Source organism: Balaenoptera borealis, assembly GCF_965194805.1.
Source record: "Balaenoptera borealis genome assembly, chromosome: 17".
Classification (NCBI taxonomy): Eukaryota; Metazoa; Chordata; class Mammalia; order Artiodactyla; family Balaenopteridae; genus Balaenoptera; species Balaenoptera borealis.
This window is the reverse complement of record NC_138876.1, coordinates 65448493-65474064: the sequence shown is the minus strand read 5'-3', so window position 1 is coordinate 65474064 and position 25572 is coordinate 65448493. Positions and strand designations below refer to the sequence as shown.

Below are 25572 nucleotides of genomic sequence, written 5' to 3'. Positions count from 1 at the left end.
GACAGAGTAATAGAAGTAAAGAAGAGGTTAACTACAAGGAAAAAACCCCACCACACTGGCCAATTGTATCTTCCAGAACCTGATCCTAACACAGGAAAACCACTCAGCCTCAATTCCTATATTATTTATATACTAATAACGGTGATGAACACCTTTGATATTCTTATTCTTTGTTGAAAATCAGACCAAGCCACTCCTTCCTAGAATTTCATTCCAGGCAAGCCAAGTAAGCTAAAATGTGAAATTTATATGGTTTTCCATGCTGAAGTTAAGTAAGAGTAAAGACCATGATGTATATAACTGACCCTCAAATGATCCAGGAAAAAAATATTATGTGTGTGTGACAGAGAGAAAGCAAATTATAAATTGGTGACTCTGAGTTAAGGTTACATGAGTATTCTTTGTATTATTCTTATTCTTGGTACTCTTCTGTAAACTTGAAGTTACTTCCAAATAAAAAACTAAAACTTAAAAATTACATGGCAGGGGCTTCCCTGGTGGCGCAGTAGATAAGAATCTGCCTGACAATCCAGGAGACATGGGTTCCATCCCTGGTCTGGGAAGATCCCACATGCCGCGAAGCAACTAAGCCCGTGAGCCACAACTACTGAGCCTGTGCTCTAGAGCCCGCGAGCCACAACTACTGAGGCCGCGTGCCACAACTACTGAAGCCCGTGTGCCTAGAGCCCGTGCTCCCCAACGAGAAGCCACCGCAATGAGAAGCCCGCGCACCGCAACGAAGAGTAGCCCCCACTCGCTGCAACTAGAGAAAGCCTGCGTGCAGCAACGAAGACCCAACGCAGCCAAAAAATAAATAAAATTAAATCTTTAAAAAAAAAAAATTACGTGGCAGTATATCTGAAGTTAACAGTACATACTTGGATTATACAGCAACATTTTTACAAATACAAAACACAGGTTTTTAAGGAAAAATTTAGGGATGTGTGAGGAAATCTGCACTATATCCTACCAACTAATGATCACTTAGGAATAAATTTCAAACTACACTGCCATGCAATGGAATGTGGCAATGGTGGCTTGAGCTGAAAACATAGCAGGACAAAAAAAAACCACAGACATCACATAGTTTGGCATTTAAATGTTTCACAAATCTAATACAGGCCTGCTTCAAACGGCAGCAAATCTACAATTCAAGTGGTATGTGTTATCTCTGTTTTGCAGTAAAATATAGGCAAACTGAAAAATGAAAAACTTGCCATTTTACAAAACAATCGAGATGCAGAATGTCTGGGTTTTGATGGCTTTATTAAAAAATATTTTTTTTTTTCTACTGCAGCTCAATTCACAACAGTATGTGTAAATCATGTTAAGAAAGCAAGGACGGAGAAGAAACAGCCTCCAGGAACAATGCTGCAATCTTTCCTCCTACAAGGTTACTATTAACCCGCCTGCCCATCACAATTTTGATTTCAAATGTTCTTCATGCTCTCTTAAATCACAAGGATGCATCAGAAGAGAAGTAATGTTCAGAGGAAGTTCACCAAAATTGTGAAATCAAACATTGAAAATAAAGGTTTTCGGCTAACGGTGAAACACCTTTAAAAGATCGTCTCTATCCTTTCTGGAGGAACCACCCAATTTAAAATCCTTCAGTACATTTCCCTAAGTGAACGGTCCTTCTCTACCCAAGTAGTTCTAAACCTTCTGGGGAAGGGGCGGGGGGACGCGTCACGCCAAGCAAAGACCCTTTCCGAAGAAAATTCTCCGTAAGTGCAAAATTCTGCACATATTTCCAGGGACTTCCAGAACCCAAGGCCATTATCCCCGCCCCCTCCCGAAGAATCCCAGCTCAGCGTCTCCTCAGTTGCCTCCGCGGAACACCCGCCTCGACACAATCCCCACAGTCCCCGGCCCGCCCCGCGAGGGGCTGGAGGCTCTGCCCTCGCACAGCGGATTCTGTAACTGATCTTTGTCTCTTCGCCCAACTGCCTTCACCTCGGCAAGGTCATTAACTGCCAACCACCCCTTTAAGCCGAGCCCTCACCGTAGTAGTTCGTAAGAGCCACGGCCGAACTTGCCTGTCATAGGATATATTTTGTCCCCTCTGCCCCACCTACCTTCCCCATTTCGGCGCGTTACGTATTTATCACTTGCCCATTATACAGAAATAGCCACCACCACCAGCCCCCGGCGCGCCCCCGCCCCGCCGTTCCCCCTGCGCCCCCAGGCCCATGGCCCGCAGACCCTCCAGGGATGGGCCTCCCGCCATCTCCCCTTCTCTGTCCCCCTCCCCTCCCCAGTCCTGCCCTCCCCCCCACAGGGACCCTCCCCCTCCCTCTCCGGCACCGTCGCTCCACCCGCGGTCCCCTCTTCCGGCCGTTCCCACCGCGGCCCCAACGACCCCATCTCCCGGGTCCCTGCCCCCTCCCCCACCCCCGCCCTCCACCCTCCGTCTGTGCCGGCATCCTCGCCTTCCTCCCGGCTCCTCCCCTCTGGACACCTGTGTCGTCCCACCCCCTCCACACACGCCCCCCCCCCCCAATTCATTCGTCTCCTCCCCGGCTCCCCAGCCCCCGCCATCCTCCTCCCCTCCCCCTCCCGCCCGGAGAGAGCCCGAGGAGGGAGGGAAGGCGCGGGGGAGGGGAGGCCGCGAAGGGGCCGCTCTTCTCAGGGTTCGCCGCGCGCCGCGGACCCGCAGGGCTCCCCAGCGCCCTCTGTCTCCCCCGCCAGCGGGGCGGAAGTCGGGGCCTCCCGGACGCCCCCCACAAGGGTATTTACCTTCTCGCCGGGGACACTTTGCAGACGACTCCAACATTGGCAAACACTACAGAGAACTGACCCCGCTCGGCCGCCGCCGCCGCCGCCGCCGCTGCCGGCTTCCACCCCTCGGGCTCCCCGCCCCCCGCCTCCTCCCCCCGCCTCCGCCCGCCTCCCCTGCGCTCCCGCCGCGCCCTCCCGGGCCCGCGCCGCGCGCCCCCGCCGACGCAGCCGCTCCCGCTCCCCAGCCTGCCCGGCGCGCGCGTCCCCGGCCCCCGCAGACCCACGCCGCGCGCCGGCGCCGGCCCTCCCTCCCTTCTTCCTTTCGCAGGCCCGCGGCCGAGCGCGGCCATTGTTCGCGGCGCCGCTCCCGCCCCCTGGCGGCCGGCCGGCCGGCCGCCGCAGCGGCGGCTGCCGCGGGCGCTGCGGTGCTGGCGCCGGCAGGCCGGGCCCCGGGGCGAGGGGCCGTCCCCCGGGGCCTTGGGAAGGAGGGCGAGCGAGCGCCCAGGGACCGCGCCCCGTCCGCAGTCTCCGGGTCTCTGGCCCGGCTTCCCGCCCCCTAGGCTGCAAAGGGTGGGCCTGGGGCAGCCTCTTACACACCTGCACTCGGCAAATGCCTCCCCCGCCCAACTGACCCTCTGCTCTTTCCAGGTGGTGTCCGCACCCCGATTCCCCGCCCGTACCTTCCCCAGGCTCTCTCGCTGCCCCCCTTTGCTCTGCTGGGGGCGCGCGACCATCCCGCGTCTGCTCCGGCCGCCGCTGTGCGAAGCACGGTTTAGCGGATCCTGCACCTTTCCAGCCTGGGAGGAGGAGGGGGAAGGGGGGGGAAGGGGAGGGGGTTAGCGCCACTGTCTCGCCCGGAAAACACTAGTGATCAGTAATCACCTGCTCTCCAAGATCCGCAGCGTGGCCAAACGGCCTCCTCAGCCAAAAAAATCATAAAAAAGAAATCCTTCGAACCAAAAAGGAGGATCATCTTAGAACAGTGCCCTAGATTCTAGATTGTTGAGGCAGGAGTGCCAGAAAACTCGAATTACTTCTTGAGTCGTCCTGGTTTTGAGGTGGGTTACTGATGTCTGGATAACTTCAACCCAGTTAAGCCCAGTGAAATTCAACACTCCATTTAGTAAATGGCATAATAAATAATGTGGCAATAAAGTAAGTGTAGAAATACAATTATTACCGTGTTTTCACATTTATCCATTTGCATTATTATTGCCAGGGTTGCTTCCCAGTATCGATTCTCCGCCTGAGAAGTGTCTACCAGGCCTGTTATTTCAGTCATCACGTAAAACCGATAGTTCTCTGAACAGCTGGGAAGACAGTATAGCAGTGGTTAAAAGCAAGGGCGTTCGAATTAGATAACCAGGCCAGGTTATCCACTTACTGAGTAGGAGACCATGGACCTGTTAGTTACCCAATGAGTCCGTTTATTCTTTTGTTCAACAGGAGATAACATGTGATAACATGTATTTAAATGTGATAGTATGTATAAAGCCCTTTAAGCAGGGCCTGGCATTTCCCGTGGAAAGAGATTAGCTACCTGCTATATTTTCCTCCTGGAACTCTTTCCTATGCTCCTTCCCCTCTTTTCACCTCTGCCAATTCCCTCAAACTTAACATGGTGCATCCTTCCTAAATCTGCATTAGTCCTTGGTTAATGACTTCTAGCTCAAGCCTAGCATTCAAATACTTGTTGAATGCTTTGAAAGAGTACATGCCCTTCACACCAGCGGTATCAAAGGACAAGCCTCCCACATTTGTGCGCTTCCCGGGCTACCCCCTCTCCCTGCATTCCATCCTCCTCTCACCCAATGAGCAAGTCATCCTTCAGGTCATTCCGAGATCACCTCCCTGAGGGCATTCTCTACCTCCTCTGAGCAGGTCAGTGCTTTTCTTCTCTCTCTTCTGACATAGTAGGTACATTAGAGTGTTTTTGAGCCTGATTCTACATGCCAAACAGTACATTCTTTAAGGCCAGGCTCTATATCTCATTCATCTTTGTAGTCCCAGCATCCAATAGCTAGGGGGTGGAAGTAAATGCTTTTGGAATAAATAGATGAGTTTATGCTTTTAGAAATGACTCTGAAGTGTTCGGAAATGTCACTCCCTCTTATTCAGGTCATTAAAGTTAATTGAAAACTTTATCTCCACTGTAACTTTTTCTTATAATGGATTTTAAGTCTCTGGTTATCCACTTGCTAACTAGGAGACCACGGGCGTGTTACATTTAAACCCCAAATAGAATAGATTTTTATTTATTTATTTATTTTTTCCAGCTGACCTGCCTGGGCGCCCCCAGCCCCGGAGCCACAGCGTCCCGGCCCACCCACCAACCCTTAGAATGAATTTTTATTTTTTTAATTTTTGAATTTTATTTATTTATTTTGGCTGCATTGGGTCTTCATTGCTGCATGCGGGCTTTTCTCTAGTTGTGGTGAGCAGGGGCTACTCTTCGTCGCGGTGTGCGGGCACGGGCTTCAGTAGTTGCAGCACACGGGCCCTAGAGTGCTCGGGCTTCAGTAGTTGTGGCTCGTGGGCTCTAGAGCGCAGGCTCAGTAGTTGTGGCTCTCGGGCTCTAGAGCGCAGGCTCAGTAGTTGTGGCGCACGGGCTTAGTTGCTCCTCGGCATGTGGGGTCTTCCTGGACCAGGGCTTGAACCCGTGTCCCCTGCATTGGCAGGTGGATTCTTAACCACCGTGCCACTAGGGAAGTCCCTAGAATGAATTTTTAGAAGCCATAATTATCAGAGAGAAAATTGTTTTTGAGCTTGAATCAGCACTTTCAATTGCTCAAGGTGTGTAGATAGTAGCATCAGGACATGAAATCACCTGAGTGGCATGGAAATCCACATGTCAATCTATGATCTTGGGATTTTACTTTAAAATGAAATGTTTGTGTAGGAGTTGAAAAAAATAGATATTTAAAGAGGTGTGGTCCTATTAGAAGCTGATTAAAACAAAGCAACAGATTTATCCATGTGTCTTTACCAGCAACCATTGAAGTCAAATATTCAACCATCAGAAAAGGATAATGCTTTCAAATTCATCAGGGTCAGGTTTGAGCAATTTGAATAGGACAGATTCTAGAACCACAAAACATGATTTCTCTTCCAGCTATGTCCTCTCTTTTCTTATAACAACCCTTTCTTGACATCTATTTTCCTGTAAAATTCATCTCGTCCCCCAGCACCCACCGTATGTTATTCTCTTTTATATATATCTAAACATATTTTTATCACTACACATTATTTGTTTCTTCCAGTATACCTCAGCTCCTTGAAGACAAGAACAAAGATTTCCCCCATCTTTTCCTCTCCAGCATCTAGCACAGTGCCTGTGGTGATCAACAAATGCTGGCTGAATGAACGGATTAGTGAATTTGACAAACGTTTACTGAGTACCTTCTATATACCAAGTACTAGTCACAGCCCAGGGATATATAGCAATGAAAATAATCGGCAAAGTCTTTGTCCTCATGAAACTTACAGAGAAATGAATGAATAGACAAATGCGTGATAAAAAAAACACTTCCCAGTCCTTTACCTATATTAGAATACCATTCTGGAAATTTCCAGTGTATCTGCCTGCTCACTAATAAATCAGTTGCTTGGGACTCAATTTTTTTTTCATAATAATGAGGTCAAAATAGTTACTAGAATATCAGCTGCCTAAGCACTGTACTAAAAAGCAGTAGAAATAAATTACATTGCAAATATAATCATTAAGAGTAAGGAAACAAAATTTTATTTAATAAAGTGTACAGAGGTTCTTTTAAGTCTTATCAAACATATTGCTCAATAAATATTTTGAATAATCAATTAACTATTGATTTTTTAACTAATTTAGATACAACAGCTGGTTCTCTAATGCCATCTTTACCAAATTTATCATTGCAATATTAGAAGTTGGAGGCAAAAGAGGAATCAACTCCTCCTATCCCCCAAAAAAGAAATGGTGATGCAATTCCTGATGAGTATAAGTTTCTTGAAAATGGTGAAAATTTTTTGCTGTGTAATAGAGGATAACATGATGTGGGCAAAATTTTGATATTTGGCACAGAATCTGGCTTAGATGATTTGGTGAAATATAAGGATTGGGCATGTGATGGAACATTTAAATATAGTCCAGATATGTGCTATCAGTTATAAACCTTACATATATTAATAACAAATGGCAGCCTCCCTCATCTGTTCGTTTTACTTCCAGGGAAAGCTGAGGAGACTTACAGCAGATTTTAATGAATCTATGTCCCACATTAGATCCTGAATCCTCAATGACCGAATTTGAGAAAGCAAGTATCATCGCTTTCTCTAACATATACCTGAATACAACTATAAGTGGCCGTTCATTTCATATGGCAAAACACATTTACCACAAAATCACTGATATTGGAGAAAAGTTGCACTATGAAACCAGTGCTGAATTTCACACAAAAATTAAGTGCACTAAGTGTTCGCGTTTCTTCCAGTCAGTGACGTTATCAATGGCTTTATTGAGCTGACAGGTGACAATGATTTGCCCCAAGAGTTGATTTCTTATTTTGAAACACACTACTTTGGAGAAGAAAGAGGCCGAGGGCCCCAAAGGTGCAGAGTTGAACCCACATTTCTCTCAGAACTTTGGAACATCTGTCAATGGACATGTGACAATATGCCAAGAACACACAACAGTGTAGAAGACTTTCACAACACAAATATGCAGTGACAAACATGCATCCTACGACTTTCCTGGTGGCGCAGTGGTTAAGAATCCGCTTGTCAGTGCAGGGGACACGGGTTCAAGCCCTGGTCTGGGAAGATCCCACATGCCGAGGAGCAACTAAGCCCGTGTGCTGCAAATACTGAAGCCCGTGCGCCTAGAGCCCGTGCTCCGCAGCAAGAGAAGCCACCACAGATGAGAAGCCCGTGCGCAGCAACGAAGACCCAACGCAGCCTAAATAAATAAATAAATAATTTTTAAAAAAAATCTAATGTAATCTTGACATGCATTAATAAAAGTTGATTTAAAAAAAATATGCGTCCTAGTATTTGGAAACTGATACCTCTCTTAATGAAGGAAGAAATATTAGCAAAAAGAAAGATGCCATGCTGAACAAGGAGACAAATCAAGAAGAAAAAAATAGTATAAAATACTATGAACAAAACACTTGGAAGACAAGTGCTTAGGTACAACCTACAAAATAAAGTCAGTTATTTGTGAAGTATTGCCATGCATCTACACATGTCTTAAATACAACTATTTTGTATTTTGCAATAAAGTCTTTTTAATTTTTTTATTCATTTCTCATGTTTTATGTTTATGTCCTCTTTGATGTCCCTTTTTATTTTTCATGATTTTATGTTTTATGGCAAATTTGCCTTATGGCCAACTAGTTGTGCCGTAAAAATGTTTGCAACAAAGATGCTTACAGTGAAAATACCAGACCCAGAGAAATCCATACATCTGGTATTAGAAATGTTGGTATGAATAGTAAAGAAAAACAGTTTTCTCATTAAGTTGGTGTCCAGAGAACCAGAAAATTGGTTGATAGTGTGGGGAAAATTTCAGAGAGAGAATTTATAATTTGGCTTTATTCCACCATTGTTACCCTAAATTTCTGATACATTTCTTTGTGCCCTGTTTATAATTATTTAAATTTCCTTGCAATGGAATAACTGTGTAACATCTCTGAACACAGGGGGTGGGGGGTTGGCAGGTGTTGCTTCTTAAATAAGTTCAATGATTTCTTCCAACACTTTTTAATTGTGTCTATTTTGAAAGAGATCCTTTAGCAATCACCTTGTCGTCTTTCCTTATTGTCACCCCCATCCCCTTTTCAAAAGACTTCATTATTCTTTCTCCCTTCCCATTTATAAAGGAAGACAAAAACTGAACATTCCAGCTATTTATACCTTTTCATTCTTTCATCTCTTTGGTAACTGTTGATGACATTCTGAATTAGTAGTATATTGTAGTTATAATAAACCATCCTCACGGAATTCCCTGGCAGTCTAGTGGTTCGGACTTGCCGCTTTCACTGCCCTGTTCCGGGTTCAATCCCTGGTCGGGGGAACTAAGAATCCCACAAGCAGTGCAGCGTGTAAATAAGTGAATCAATAAGTCAATAAACCAACCCCCAAATCAGTGGTTTAAAACAACAGTGGTTTATTTAGTTCAGGCAGTTTGGGCAAGGCTCAGTGACTTGTCCTTGCTCCCTGCAGTATCAGCTAGGGCAGCTCACAGGCTGGGAGCCCGAACCACATAAGGACGCACTCACTCACACCTGTGGTTGATGCTGGCCATCTACTGGGACCTCGTCTGGGGCTGTCAGCCAGAACACCTACCTGTGGCCTGTGGAGCTGCTTGGCTTCCTCAAAGCATGGTGGCTGGGTTCCAAACAACAGGAAGTCAAGGACACTATTAAGTCCTGGGCCCAGAAGCAGGCACAGATGTGCTGCAAATTCTGCCATATTCTGTTGGTCAACTAGTCACAGGGCCCAGATTCAAGGGGCAAGACCTGACTCCGACCCTCCATGGCAGGCATGTCAAAGAACTTTAGGGTCACATTTAAAACTCCACACATTCACTGAAATACATTACCTTGTCTTTTCACTCTATTGCTCTTGCGTTAAAATAAAGGTGACATTGAAATTTTCCTTCCGTGGACACCTGGGTCTGCGTGAATCAAGGCAGCTTCTTCACTCATCAAACGCCTCCCTCAACTACTGAAGACAGCTGCACACCTGAATGATGGAGATTACAGAAACTGGGTTCCAGAGGACTTCATACACTTTTCTAATCCACTCTCCTCCCCAGGTCAAGGCGGAGGCTTCGAGCAAGTTAGGCAGTCAACAGCTGCAGCAGCAGAAGAGAGGAAGGGGTAGGTTGGATGCTGGAGGAGAGGCCCAGGCAGTAACGTGCGATTGTACATTTAGTCACGCTGTGTTTCTGTGCAGTTGGCAGTGCGCCATGCTGCCAGGGAGGGACCAGCGGAAGGCAGACAGACGAGGTCAGGCCGACTGGCAATGTCAGGAGTGTGCATCACCCAGGGCACAGGCTGTTCCTTCCTCTCCCAGCCCCACCCCTGCATCACCGGCAGACGCAAGCCATTTGTTCATTTATTAATTCAATGTACATGTCTGCGACCGGGGCTACCCCAAAATATGGAAGCTTGGCATATTGAATATTTTAAGCTGAAGGAACTTGAGAAACAGCATGTACAAGACTTTCTGACCTTCCCCTGAAACAGGGCATATGTGAGATGTGTCCTCCCTCTATACCCAGAGGAAAGGAGTATCCTTATCTCACAAAGATGAAAGGACACAGAGAGGAACACGCATGAACAGGCCTTGCTAAGTTTCAGCCAGTTTATTCCACTGACCTCATGACCTCTGTCCCATCACATCTTTCCCTGACTTTCCACTCTTCATCAAACCTAGCTTAAAAGCACGCAAGTTTCATTGTTTCTTTGGGTCCTCATTTCCTTATGAAGACTTCTGTGTCACATAAAATTTGCATCAAATAAATTTGCTTTTCTCTTGTTAATCTGGCTTTTATTAGAGGGGTCCCAGTTGAGAACTTAGAAGGTAGAGAGAAAAGATTTATTTCCTCCCCTCCACCTGCCAGTGACAGTGACGTCTGTTGGGATGTTAAGATTGTCTGGTGCCACTCTGTACCCCTGCCGCTGTGTAGGGCCAGAGGATCTGTCTGCCTCCTCAGCCCAAGTTCCAGTATGGTTCCCTCTGATGCTGAAAACTTGGCCTCTGTGCACCAGTGCCAAATCGAATCTCAGAGACAGGGTTTGGGGTGAAGTAGAAAAGAGTAGCTTTATTGCTTTGCCAGGCAAAGGGGGGCATAGTGGGCTTGTGCCCTCAAAAATTGTGTGTTCCAACCCAGGGGGATTTGGTGAGGAGGTTTATAGCAGTGGTTCAAGGGTGGGGTTGCTGATAAGGATCAGAGTGTGTGCAGGGCCTGCACTCCTTTAATCTGGCCTCAGGTGGTCTCCTGATGAGCTTCTGTGGTTCTCAAGGTTATCAAACTGTGATCTTCTCTGGAATGGAGAATGCTTCATCAAGCAGTTAACATCTTCCATTTCTTGGGGGTTTTAGGAATGTAGAAGAGCTTAAAGATATTGTCATGTGTATCCCTTGAGGACCAGGACAAGGACCCTGCCCCAAGGCTGCACTATTGTTTCTTTTGAGTGTTCCTCCCTTGTCTCCACATCTCCTCCCTTCCGTGTTTAGCAACTGTTTGAACCTTTGGAACTCGGGGAAGGTCATGGAGGCTAAAGCCTGTTCCCTACAAACAAGAAACGGGAGACACAGAAAGGCTTCCGTGCCCAGGATCCCCACGGGGTTCTGCTGGGTTTAACCTCCATCCTGCCAACGGCCCTCCAATACACACACACACATACCCCATTGCTTAAGACCTGATACACAACTTCTATCCAGTACCTACTAGCCTCTAAGCCCAGGGATACACCTGCTCTGCATCCTCATCTCTCCGGATATCCTCCCTTAGGGCCTGCCCAGCTGTCCGTGGAGAATAAATCACTGCGACCTCAAAGCTTGGCTGCTCCCCCTCCTCATCCCAACTTTGACCACCAAACTTTACTGAGTTTGAATGGCGTTTTCCATTCCTCCTCAGAGCCGTTCCAACCTTTTGGGACCCTATGCTCCTAGCTCCCTAATTTGCCTGCAATTGCACTGAGGAGTATGCCCTTGACCTTCCAAGAGTCTCACTGGCAGGACCACCACTAGACTAAACACTGTGGAAGGTAAAGGAGACACAACTTCTTTACATAAACCCACTTAAGCATTCCAATCATCAGGGACTTCCCTGGTGGTCCAGTAGTTAACACTCCACGCTGCTCCCAACGTAAGGGGCCCAGGTTCGATCCCTGGTCAGGGAAATAGATCCTGCGTGCCGCAACTAAAAGATCCTGCTTGCTGCAACTGAAAAAAAAAAAAAAGATCCCACATGCCACAACTAAGACCTGGCACAGTCAAATAAATAAAGAAATATTAAAAGAAAAAAAAAAAAAAACAGGGACTTTGCTGGTGGTGCAGTGGTTAAGAATCCACCTGCCAATGCAGGGGACACGGGTTCGAGCCCTGGTCCGGGAAGATCCCACATGCCGCGGAGCAACTAAGCCCGTGCGCCACAACTGCTGAGCTCGTGTGCCACAACTACTGAAGCCCACGTGCCTAGAGCCCATGCTCTGCAACAAGAGAAGCCACTGCAGTGAGAAGTCTGCGCACCGCAACAAAGAGTAGCCCCCATTCGTCGCAACTAGAGAAAGCCCACGCACAGCAATGAAGACCCAACACAGCCAAAAAAACAACAATCACATTTCTTCATTCTCTCCATCTAAGTGGCCCAAGTGGCAGGCTTTCACCAATATGGTTGGGGCTCAGTGCATGGGGCTCCCATATCAAGGACTTGGAAACTTCTCTTCTGCATCCTCTGACCATATTTTACCACTCTTCTGTGTACGGCTTTGGGTCCCCAGCAAAGGGAGTTGAACCAAGGGACCTTGACCCTTTTGTCAATCTTTACCTTAACTAATCTGACTATGGCCCCAAGGGGCTGCAGGTCAGGTTTCTCATTGTAAACTTTGCTTTCCAGTTTTTAAAATGTCTCCAAACTGGGGTAAATAAAGCTGATTTGTTTGGGAGTCCCATTGGCCTGCCCAACCTTTGACAGTGCAGTGGTAAGATCTTTGTTTTAACCCCATCAATGTCAGTTTTATGCGACCCATTTTTAAATAACCATCTAAATCTTTCCACCCTGCTGGGATGAGTTCCATGACTCTTCTTTTTCTTTTGTCTCTTTGGTTCACCCCATCAATATTTCCTTTATTCACCTTATTTCCAATTTTAAAGTTTTCATCCTCCTAAGACCAGTCCCTTGACTCTTCCCTCTGCCTCTCCCCATTCTCTTGTTAATTAACCTAATGTTTTTATAAGCATCTGTAAGACCCGCGAGGAGAAGCTAAGGTAGCAAATTCCAGACTGTTGCTCGATTATGCGACACTAAGGTTACAGAAGGTGCCAAGGCAAAAGGGGCCCCCTTAACCACAACATTCACCATGACTCAGGTGATGGGCATAGTCAGCAGGTGAGTATACTATAATGAAGCCAGTCCCACGGGGTTTGCAGATGAAGCACATCAGCTGCTTCCTCTGGAGTGTTCCACTGGTGTTTTCAGAGGGAGTTAGGCCATCTCCCTTCTCAGGGTAAACAGATATTGTAGTGGCTATTATCCAGTGCACAAGGCTGGCTGTTCCCTCAAAAACAACCTGCTTTGTGTCTAGATCAAGTATAGTTATCTGTCATTGTTCTGTTGATTAAAAAAATGCATACCCTAAAAGTTGAGAATTACGTTTTATTTGACGGACTTGCTGAGGACTTAAGCCTGGAAGACAGCCTCTCAGATGACTCTGAGGGACTGCCCTGGAGAGGTGAGGGAGGAGCCAGGATATAGAGGAGTTTGTGCAAGAAACCAGGTAGTAGGAACATCAAAAGATTATTGTTAATTAAAGAAAAACAGGGACTTCCCTGGTGGTCCAGTGGTTCAGGAAGATGCAAGAGTCTGAGTTCATTTAAATTATTCCATGAATACGCACCTTATCAATGGAAAAAAATGTTGCCTGCCATTTCGGTAAACAAAGGATGTTGCAGCCATCAAGCCATCACGTGACAGCTGCCTGATGGTGAGCCCTGAGGGAACTCAGGATGGAAATAGGATGCCTACTGTCAGACACTGTAGCCACCACCAACCCCCCCCCACCCCCGCCCCGTAGCGCACCCTGAGGAGACTCAGGATGAGAAAGCACAGGATACTGACCCCAGATCGCTGAGGTGCGCATCAAAGGAATGATTTCAGTGAGCCCTGACTTTTGCATCTTCCCATATACAGAAAAGCACTAAATTCCTTAACTTGAGATGTCTGGTTTTCTTTCATTAACAGTAATCTTTTGATGTTCCGACTACCTGGTCTTTTGTTGCAAAAACTCCTGTATACCCCGGCTCCCCCCTTACCTCTTCAGAACAGTCTCCCAGGGCTATCTGAGATACTGTGTCCTGGGCTTAAGTCCTCAGTTTTGTCTGCCAAATAAAACACAATTCGCAGCTTTTAGGTTGTGCTTTTTTTTTTTTTTTTTTTTCAGTTGACAGTCTTATCTAGGGACAGTATCCTGCTTTTGTCATCCTGAATCCCGTGGGGGGGGGGGGAATGCCTGCAGTGGCTGATGACTTGCTTGATGGCCAGAATATCCTTTGTTTACTATGGCAGGTGACCTTCTTCATCCACAGTTCAACAGTGAGCTGTGGGTCCTGGCTGAACCCAAGCAGGCTCTTGCCTCTGCCTCCTTCAAAACCAAAGACACTCCCCCTAAATTACTCTCACAGTCCATTCTAGTAAAGGTTCTTCAAGAAGCTGCGGATACTGATCTACAAAATGAGATTTTGTCACACTGTGCTCCCTGCTTGCAGTAGCTTCTTGGCTGTACCCTCCCCAACAGGGAGGTGGGAATATGAGGCTGAAAGTTCTAACCCTTTAGCCAAGACTTGGTTTTGCTGGTGACCGACCTACCTCCTGTAGTTATCTAGGGGCCCCAGCTACTAGTCATCTCGTTAACAGACAAAAAAACCCAAAAAAGACACACACTTCACTCAGGAGACTCCAAGGAACTTAGAAGCTCTTGTGTCAGGAAAGACTAAATAGTATAATAAAAGATGCTCCTACGCCCTTATCATTCAGGAAATTACAAGGATTTTAGGAGCTCTGTGTCAGAAACTCGGGGCCAAGACCAAATATATATTTCTTATTATGTTACAAGTTCCTTTATGAGGATGTTTTAAATGTACCCCTCTGGGTGGACACAGTTCCATAAGCACAAGTGTTACTAAGGAGACATCACCTTTGTGCCAAGAAAAGAGTGAGCGTAAGATGCACTGGATCTCCAGACCTACTGAGCCCTCAGCCAGGGCTTTGTGAATGGGTGGCCTGAAACGTAACCACTCTGTCTCTAGGCTGTGGGCTCAGTCGGTTGCCCGAAGCCAGCTGGTTGCTTACTTAACACCCTTAGGTCAGAAATGATCTAACCCCTCCAATCCCACTCCCAAGTTAGTGCCATTTTTCCACTTGTATCCAGTGAGTAAGTGTCTGTCTCCCCCTTATAGAACAAAAGGAATTAAAACACTCATCACTGGATCCTATCAGGTCAGTTTTTCCAGCGCTTCTTTTATCAGCAGGCTCAATGGATACTGTCAGAATTATCCTTGGATCCCCTAAATTCAGAATACAAAGCCAGAACCAGTCGAAAACAGGATTAACAATAACAAGTATGGAATCTTTTGACCAAATTCCAGACCATAAATAGGACTGATCCAGAATATCATGTACTATAATTCCATGGAATCATTTCAACAGACATTAATAGATGTTATGTGAGGAATGGCTTCTTTGATTAAATGTCTAAGAAGCTGTGAGTTCAACAAAGGTAAAGAAGCTTCTTTAGTGCAGACTTTCTCAGAGGCTTTCTTCTGCCAATATAGATGAAGTCTCCAAGAAGGGATAGGTTATGCTCTGTTTCCCAAACTTATTTGACTCTAAGACCTTTTTGGCAGGGAGCACATCCAGGGAGCACATTTTGGGAAATATTTAGGCACGGCTGAAATTCACACAGAGGAATTCTGCCTGTAGATGGAGCTAAAGGCTCCAATTCCCAGCTAGGAACTGGGAGAGCAGCCGCATAGCACAGGGAGATCAGCTCGGTGCTTTGTGACCACCTAGAGGGGTGGGATAGGGAGGTGGGAGGGAGACACAAGAGGGAAGAGATATGGGAACATATGTATATGTATAACTGATTCACTTTGTTATAAGGCAGAAACTAACACACCATTGTAAAGCAATTATACTCCAATAAAGATGTTAAATTAAAAAAATTAAAAAAAAAGAAAGGCTAGTGGGAAGCAGCCGCATAGCACAGGGAGATCAGCTCGGTGCTTTGTGACCACCTAGAGGGGTGGGATAGTGAGGGTGGGAGGGAGACGTAAGAGGGAAGAGATATGGGGATATATGTATATGTAAAACTGATTCACTTTGTTATAAAGCAGAAACTAACACACCATTGTAAAGCAATTATACTCCAATAAAGATGTTTAAAAAAAAATCTCAAAAAAAACAAAAACCAAAAAAAAGGCCATGACATTGCTAATTCCTGCCCCCGCCCCATCTTTAATCATCAATGGATCATTTTTTAGAATAAACTTTATTTTTTAGAGCAGTTTTAGATTCACAGCAAAACTGAGCAGGAGGTACAGAGGTTTCCCATATACCCCTGCCCCCCACACGCACAGCCTCCCCATTACCCACACCCTCCACCTGAACCAACACCCTGTTTACATTTGTGACAGCTGATGGAGCTGCACCGACACAGCATTATCACTCAGAGTCCATAGTTTACATGAGGGTTCACTGTTTGTGTTGCACTTTCTACGGGTTTGGCCAAAGGTATAATGACGTACATTTCACCAACTGACCCTATTTTTGTAGGTCTTTCTCGCCAGTCTCTAGTCTCCATTTTCTTAATTCTAAGATCTAAAACGTCATCTTGAAAGGACTATTGACGGCCCAATGTCTAAAATTATGTTTAATGCTTTAAAGCGGGTTTAGCAAACTACAGCCTATGGGTCAAAAATGGCCTGCTGCCTGTTTTTGTAAATAAAGTTTCTCTAAAATACAGTCACACACTTTCATTTACATACTGTCTACGGCTGCCTTTTTTTTTTTTTTTTTAATAAATTTATTTATTTATTTATTTTTGGCTGTGTTGGGTCTTCGTTGCTGCACGCAGGCTTTCTCTAGTTGTGGCAAGTGGGGGCTACTCTTCATTGCGGTGCACGGGCTTCTCACTGCAGTGGCTTCTCTTGTTGTGGAGCATGGGCTCTAGGCACGCAGGCTTCCGTAGTTGTGGCACGCAGGCTCAGTAGTTGTGGCTCGCGGGCTCTAGAGCACAGGCTCAATAGCTGTGGCGCACGGGCTTAGTTGCTCCGCAGCATGTGGGATCTTCCTGCACCAGGGCTCTAACCCGTGTCCCCTGCATTGGCAGGTGGATTCTTAACCACTCCGCCACCAGGGAAGTTCTCTACGGCTGCTTTCATGCATCTGCAGGGTTAAGTATTTGCAATAGAGTTTGTAGGACCCCCTCCCCCCCCCCCCCCCCCCCCCGGCCACCGCCAAATTGAAAATATTTACTATCTGGCTCCTTATACAAAAAGTTTGCCAGCCCTTACTTAAAATAGAAGGTAGTGTTAGTTCAGTATTCAGTCTTTTCCAAAGTCATATTTCAATGAATTTTGCTAGTTTAAACTTGAAATGATGCAATTAATCGTATTTCGTGCCATTTAGCCATCTCTATGTACTCTGAAAGTTTTCCTTTCTCTCTCTCTCTCTTTTTTGTTTTTCTTTTTTTTTAATTCTTTGGCCACGCCATGGTATGTGGGATCTTAGTTCCCCCACCAGGGATCAAACCTGTGCCCCCTGTGGTGGAAGTGTGGAGTCTTAACTGCTGGACCACCAGGAAAGTCCCTCCTTTCTCTTTTCTCGGAGAGTTCTACCCTCTACTGTCGACTGAAAAAAAAATGCACAACTTGGGAATTCCCCAGAGGTACAGTGGTTAAGTCCAATGGTAAAAAATGCATAACCTAAAAGTTGCAAGTTAAGTTTTATTTGGAGACCTTACTGAGGACTATAGCCTGGGAGACAGCCTCTCAGTAGCTCTGAGGAATTGCTCTAAGGAGATAAGGGAGGAGCCAGGATATATTTGAGTTTTTGCTGAGAAAACAAAAAACAAAACAAAAAAACCCCACGTAGTCAAACATCAAAAGATTACTGCTTGGGCTTCCCTGGTGGCGCAGTGGTTGAGAATCTGCCTGCCAATGCAGGGGACACGGGTTCGAGCCCTGGTCTGGGAAGATCCCACATGCCACGGAGCAACTAGGCCCGTGAGCCACAATTGCTGAGCCTGCGCGTCTGGAGCCTGTGCTCTGCAACAAGAGAGGCCACGATAATGAGAGGCCCGCGCACCGCGATGAAGAGTGGCCCCCACTTGCCACAACTAGAGAAAGCCCTCGCACAGAAACGAAGACCCAACACAGCCATAAATAAATAAATAAATAAACCCAAAGTTAAAAAAAAAAAAAAAAAAGATATAGTTTGTGAAAATTTGAATCCCATGAAGTTGAAAAAGTGTAATATAAAAAATAGCCATAGAGTCTTGATTTATAAAAAAAAAAAAAAAAAGATTACTGCTAATCACAAAAACAGACATCTCGAGTTAATGATTTTAGTGCTTTTCTATGTATGGGAAGATACAAGAGTCTGATCTCATTGAAATTTTTCCTTAGATATGCATCTCAACTACCTAGGGCCAGTATTCAGAGCACAGAATGCTTCCTGTTTTTCTCTGTCCTGAATTCCCCTAAGGGCACACTGATGGGTGGAGGGGGGAGGTGTTGGTGGCTGCAGTGGCTAATGGCTTGATGGAGGGCAATATTCTTTGTTTATTGGAATGGCAGGCAACATTCTCTTTCCATACTTCCAGAAGAAACCTCCCTCCTAATGAAAGGTACATGGAAACCATTTGTTCAAGTTGGTACTTCTGGTTAAAATGGCAGATTGAACACATCCATTTATCTCTTGTCCCTCCAACATCTTATTATAACAAAGTCAAAGAATTCGAAAGTTATAAGCTCAGGAAGAAAAATAAAAGAAACACTAATGAACAAAAAATAGTTAAGAAGGTTGAGAATATGTACACAGTGGATGAAGAAGTGATGGCTAATGTAATGAGCCAAGAAAGCAGAACCTAAGTGCCCGGTGAAAAATGAACGGATTTACCAAGAAGAATCCAGGAACAGCCCAGAAACTGAGGCACCAGATAGTGCTTAGAGGGGATAATGAATTGAGTTCACAGCATAAGAACTGATTGAAAACTCTGTATAAGGAGCCAATAAGTTAGTTTCTACCCCTGCAGCAAACAACTAAGCAACTCTCCTTTGTTTAGTCCCCCAAGGAGATGGGAGGCTTAGTCTCTGGGGAAGCTGACCCAGGGAACACCAGGCCCAGGGCAGGCAAAGGTAGAAGGCTGACCACAAGGGCTTTGTTGAAAGTGAACTGGGCCTGACACATGTACAAAACCCTTCCCTCTCTCTTGGCGACGGCTACGTGACCACCAAAATTCATTCTCTCTTCTTCTATGACAGCTGAGTTGTAGCTGGGCAAGTGGGATGGCAGATGGCAAGTACATCCCTAGTCCCACTGCAGCTAAGAGTGGTCAGATGACTAAGCTCTCACCAGAGGAATGTCAACAGACACTTTCCTGTACCTGAACTGCTCCTGGCTTTTCCCCTTTCCTCAGGCTGGGACAAGGGTTAGTCTGAGATCCTGTTTCAATTACATAGAGAAGGACAATGCCTTCGGGCAGTGGTTCTTAAACCTTGCCAGGGATCAAAATCACCTGAGGTTTTATGAAAACACTAAGCCCCACCCCTGAAAGGTTCTGATATGTTAAGTCTAAGGTAGGCCTGAAAATGTGCATTTCTAACAATATTCTAGGTGATGTTGTTGGTCCAGAGACCATTCTTTGAGAACTGTTGCCCTAGGGATGTACCTAAGTAGAAGGAAACTGGATCCCTGAATGACCAGGTGGGACAGAGAGTCCATTTACCCAACCCTGACAGTTATGCAAAAGACAGCTTTGTTCTTCAAGCCCCTGCACTTTGGATCTCTTCAGTAGATAGCAGGTCTATCCTAATTAACGGCCTCCCCCAGCTCCCGGAAGTGTGGCAGGCAAGCTAACACCCAGGCAAGAGACTAGAGAGTTCCCTGAAGAATCTGGTTGCCTGCAGAGAAACGATTTACAGATACTGTTGGAGCTACCCAACAACAAACAACAGCAACACAACCAGGCTTACTGCCTCATCACGGGCAGTAAATCCTACACGTTAATAAGCCTTGCCCATGCACAGGGACCTAGGCAGCTTTTTGTGCCTCCCAGACACAGGAAGAAAGTATCTAACATGAAAGACAATGACCGAAAAGGAAAAGGGAAAAAAAAAAAAAAAAAGGACTAAGATGAAAGAGAGACAATGCAAGGAACAGAAGTTTGGTTTTTTTTGTTTTGTTTTGTTTTGTTTGTTTTATTTATTTATTTATTTATTTATTTATTTATTTATTTATGACTGTGTTGGGTCTTCGTTTCTGTGTGAGGGCTTTCTCTAGTTGTGGCAAGTGGGGGCCACTCTTCATCGCGGTGCGTGGGCCTCTCACTATCGCGGCCTCTCTTGTTGCGGAGCACAGGCTCCAGACGCACAGGCTCAGTAGCTGTGGCTCACGGGCCTAGTTGCTCCGCGGCATGTGGGATCTTCCCAGACCAGGGCTCGAACCTGTGTCCCCTGCATTGGCAGGCGGACTCTCAACCACTGCGCCACCAGGGAAGCCCAGAAGTTTGTTTTTTTTTAAAAATATCATTAATCAGAGTTTAGAGGCAATATTGTATCCTTTAAAAAGAACTGGATCGGGTTGGGATTGACATATATACACTAACGTGTATAAAATAGATAACTAATAAGAACCTGCTGTATAAAAAAATAAATAAAATAAAATTCAAAAAAAAAAAAAAGAACTGGATCAGGACTTCCCTGGCGGTCCAGTGGTTAGGACTCCACGCTTCCAGTGCGGGGGGTTGCAGGTTCGATCCGTGGTTGAGGAACTAAGATCCCAAGTGCTGCGTGGTGAGGCCACAAAGAAATAAGTAAATAAAATAAAATAAAATGAAAGTTTGGAATCTAACAGAGAGCTTGTTATTCATGATAACGTAATAATACAAATAAATGTTTAAAAAATAAAAAGAACTGGATGGTTTAAAAAAATTTATAATCTGAAAAACGTGTTCTCAGAAATTTAAAATAACTGAAGTAAACATTAAAGTAAAAGAATCAGATGAGAAACAAATAAGCAGGGACTTCCCTGGTGGTGCAGTGGTTAAGAATCCGCCTGCTGGTGCAGGCAACACGGGTTCAAGCCCTGGTCTGGGAAGATCCCACAGGCCATCGAGCAACTGGGCCCGTGCACCACAACTACTGAGCCTGCGCTCTACAGCCTGCGAGCCACAACTACTGAGCCCACATGCCACAACTACTGAAGCCCGCATGTCTGGAGCCCACAAGCCACAGCAAGAGAGGCCCCTGCTCGCCACAACTAGAGAAACCGCGCACGCAGCAACAAATGCCCAACACAGCTCCCCCCAAAAATAGAAAATTAAAAAAAAAACGGAAACAAATAAGCAAAGAGGTGAACAATAATTTTGTTTTTGTTTTTGTTTTTGGCCACACCACACAAAGCTTGTGGGATCTTAGTTCCCCAACCAGGGTTCCCAGGCCCTCAGCAGTGGAAGTGCGGAGTCTTAACCACTGGACCGCCAGGGAATTTCCTGAACAATAGTTTTGAAAGGAGAAAAGAAAAGAATTTTAGAGAATCAGTTAAGGAGATGAAGCATCCCACTACTGAGAGTTCCAAAAACAGTAGATGAGGGGGTGGAAATTACCAAAGAACCAGTAAAAGAAAAATTCCCCAAGCTGAAGGATAGGAATTTCTAGATCAAAAGAGGCCATCAAGCACCCCACACATGACTGAAAAAGAAACCCATTCAAAGGCATGTCATCATGAAAATTAGTACTTCAGTGATTTAAAAAAAAAAAAAAATCCAAAATCTTCTAGAACTTTTGTTTCCAGAGAGGAAACATATCACATACAAAAGAATTAGAAAAAACAGCATTGGCTTCTCAAAAAAAAAAAAAAAAAAAATGAAATCTATAAGTTAGTGAAGAAATACCTACAACAAATTCTGAGGAAAAATGATCTCCAACTTAGAATTCTATACTCAGTGAAACTGTTAATCATGTAAAACGGTAAAGACATTTTTAAACCTGAAGGGTCTCAAAATTTACCTCCTGTGCCTGCTTTCTCCTTCTACTGGGAGAGTGAAAGCAAATGAGAAAGTAAACAAAGAAGGGGAAAGAAACCAGACCCAGTAAAAGGTATTCAGTATATGTGATGCACAAAGGGATTTCCCAAGAGTGTTGGTAAAGGGAAGTCCCTGCACGACAGCGGTGGGGCAGGCCCTCAGGGCAAACAATCCAGAGCAAAACAGGAGAACGCAAGGCTTAGGTGGCATGACTCCTAGAGAAAACAGATCTGATAAATTACCTGTGGAAGACTGTTCCCCTTCTGCCAAATATTTTGGTTTTTCCCATGATGCCACTCCTTTCAGGGCCCTTTCCTGAGACTACAGATCCCTGCCCCGTGGATGTCAAGCTTTGCCAAAGGACCTACTTGGCCCAATACATGGTGAGTAAAGTGTGATGAGTTGCTTCTGAGTAGAAGCTTTAAGAGCCAGTGTGTGGTCTGCCACAGGCCCTTTCCTGTCTGCCAACGACCCGCTGCGTTCCAAACAGAGGCTGCTCTTCACTCAGCCCCAGAGTAGAGACAGCATGCAGCTGAACTCTGACAGACTTATATCATGAGAAAAACCAAACAAAAAACTTTGCTCTTGTTAGTTGCTGGAACTTGGGGGTAATTCGTTACCACCACCTGACCTATGTTGTGACTGATACGTTATCTGATACTTTTGACCAAGTGGAAAACTGTATTTTAAGAATGTGGGGACTTCCCTGGGGGCACAGTGGTTAAGAATCCGCCTGCCAATGCAGGGGACACGGGTTCAAGCCCTGGTCCGGGAAAATCTCACATGCCGCAGAGCAACTAAGCCTGTGTGCCACAACTACTGAGCCTGTGCTCTAGAGCCCGCAAGCCACAACTACTGAGCCCACGTGCCACAACTACTGAAGCCTGCGTGCCTAGAGCCCGTGCTCCACAACAAGAGAAGCCACCACAATGAGAAGCCCTGCACGTTGCAACAAAGAGTAGCCCCTGCTCACTGCAACTAGAGAAAGCCTGAGCGCAGCAATGAAGACCCAACACAGCCAAATAAATAAATTAATTAATTTAAAAAAAAAAAAAAGAATGTGGGAAGACTTTGTGATAGGTATCCGTAAAATTAAGCAATTACATTCATTCATTTAACAAATATTTATTACCTCCTAGCATATGTCAGGAATTTTTCCCAAGGCACTAGGAATATAAAAAGTAAAAAGGTTAAAGAGGCAATTATTAATGTCAGAAAATGCTTATAAGACAGGGAAAAAAATCACAACATGCCACTTGGCTCATCAGGGAATAATATTCACATAGCTATCATATAAGCAATGATGAGAATAAAGGGAGGTAAGCAGTGAGGTAGGGAAGTAGCTAAGCTATTTAAATCCTTATACACCGTACTAGGATAATATCTAAAATGGATAAATAAAATAATAAGGTATAAACATATTATGAAAAAATGTATGGAATACACAAACTATTTAAGCTAATAAACAAGTTCAGCAAGATTGCAGGATACAAGATCAATACAAAAAAACCAACTGTATTTGTATATACCAACAATAAGCAATCTGAAATTGAAAGTAAGAGAACAATTTCATATGAAACAGCATCAAAAAGAATAAAATATTTAGGAATAAATTTGATAAAGGAAGTAAAGACATATATCCCATGTACAGATTTGGAAGACTTACTATTGTTAAAATGGCAATACTGCCCAAGTTAATCTATAGATTCAATATAACCCCTATAAAAATCCAAGCTGGCTTCTTTGCAGGAATTAACAAACTGATCTTAAAATTCATATGGACGGGCTTCCCTGGTGGCACAGTGGTTGAGAATCCATCTGCCAAGGCAGGGAACATGGGTTCTAGCCCTGGCCCAGGAAGATCCCACGTGCCGTGGAGCAACTAAGCCCGTGAGCCACAACTACTGAAGCCCACATGCCTAGAGCCTGTGCTCCACAACTAGAGAAGCCACTGCAATGAGAAGCCTGTGCACTGCAACAAAGAGTAGCCCCTGCTCGCCACAACTAGAGAAAGCCTGTGCGCAGCAACGAAAACCCAACACAGCCAAAAATCAATAAATAAATAAATTTATTAAAAAAAAAGAAAGAAAGAAATAGAGGTGACATTAGTTAACTGGAAGTCAATGAAAATCTAAAATCAAGGGGAAACTTAAAAGGGAGCCATTAAGTTGTTAAAATATCTTTACTTCCCAATTGAAGACAGAATAATGCAATCACAAATAAAGTATTTACCAAGCACTCTAGAATAGTGTGACTCAAACTAATTGCTTGTGTAAAATTCAATAAAAATGAATTACTAGAAAAATGAAATTAAGAAACAAACACATATGAACAACAAAGCCAAATTCTCATTATTAGATAAACAGATATGTATATATAAAACATTACTCTGTCAAATAGCTATTAAAGTGTTTAAACATGTATTCTCAATTTCTGTACTCATTTCTTCACAGACTATTAACAAATAGTACACACAGAGACACAGGGCCATGGACAAATTCTGAGAAACACAGTTCTACAAACTGTGTGCAACCAGATTCTTGAAATTGTATATTAAATCTTAAAATAGTTTAAGAGGCAAGAGGCTACAGGAGCAGAAATTTCAAAATAGCAATCATACCAGGGAGATAAGATTGTCTGATAGTCCTACATTAGAGCATAGCACAAACACCATTCATTTATAGAAAGGGCTGCAATTATTTCACAATGAAAAAACAAAAACAAAAACAGCAGGCAAACTAAGTGGACATCAATGGGAGATAGTTAAAAATTAAAATACATCCAAACTATTGAATGGAATGTAGCTGGTTAACATGAGATGTATGTGTGTGTATCACATGGAAAGATGTCCATGTTCCTTTTTTTTTTGAATTTTTAAATTTAATTTTATTTATTGTTTCATACAGCAGGTTCTTATTAGGCATCCATTTTATACACATCAGTGTATACATGTCAATCCCAATCTCCCAATTCATCGCACCCCCACCCCCACCCCCCGCTGCTTTCCCCCCTTGGTGTCCATACATTTGTTCTCTACATCTGTGTCTCAATTTCTGCCCTGAAAACCGGTTCATCTGTACCGTTTCTCTAGGTTCCACATATATGCGTTAATATATGATATTTGTTTTTCTTTTTCTGACTTACTCCACTCCATATGACAGTCCCTAGATCCATCCACGTCTCAACAAATGACCCAATTTTTTCCTTTTTATGGCTGAGTAATATTCCATTGTATATATGTACCACACCTTCTTTATCCATTTGTCTGTCGATGGGCATTTAGGTTGCTTCCATGACCTGGCTATTGTAAATAGTGCTGCAATGAACATTGGGGTGCATGTGCCTTTTTGAATTATGGTTTTCTCTGGGTATATGCCCTGTAGTGGGATTGCTGGGTCATATGGTAATTGTATTTTTAGTTTTTGAAGGAACCTCCATACTGTTCTCCATACTGGCTGTATCAATTTACATTCCCACCAAGAGTGCAAGAGGGTTCCCTTTTCTCCACACCCTGTTCAGCATTTGTTGTTTGTAGATTTTCTGATGATGCCCATTCTAACTGGTGTGAGGTGATACCTCATTGTAGTTTTGATTTGCATTTCTCTAATAATTAGTGATGTTGAGCAGCTTTTCATGTGCTTCTTGGCCATCTGTATGTCTTCTTTGGACAAATGTCTATTTAGGTCTTCTGCCCATTTTTGGATTGGGTTTTTGTTTTTTTAATATTGAGCTGCGTGAGCTGTTTATATATTTTGGAGATTAATCATTTGTCTTGTTGATTCGTTTGCAAGTATTTTCTCCCATTCTGAGGGTTGTCCTTTCGTCTTGTTTATGGTTTCCT

The 25572-nt window shown here is 44.6% G+C and overlaps 1 protein-coding gene across 1 annotated transcript in view; it reads right to left on the bottom strand.

Annotated features, from left to right (window-relative positions):
* Positions 1-2850, bottom strand: part of STAU2 (staufen double-stranded RNA binding protein 2) — a 286094-nt gene extending 283244 nt beyond the window's left edge. Inside the window, exon 1 of the mRNA XM_082364073.1 lies at positions 2740-2850. The gene's annotated coding sequence lies outside the window, so the exon portion shown is untranslated. The remainder of the gene's footprint in view (positions 1-2739) is intronic.
* Positions 2851-25572: the final 22722 nt, after the last annotated feature.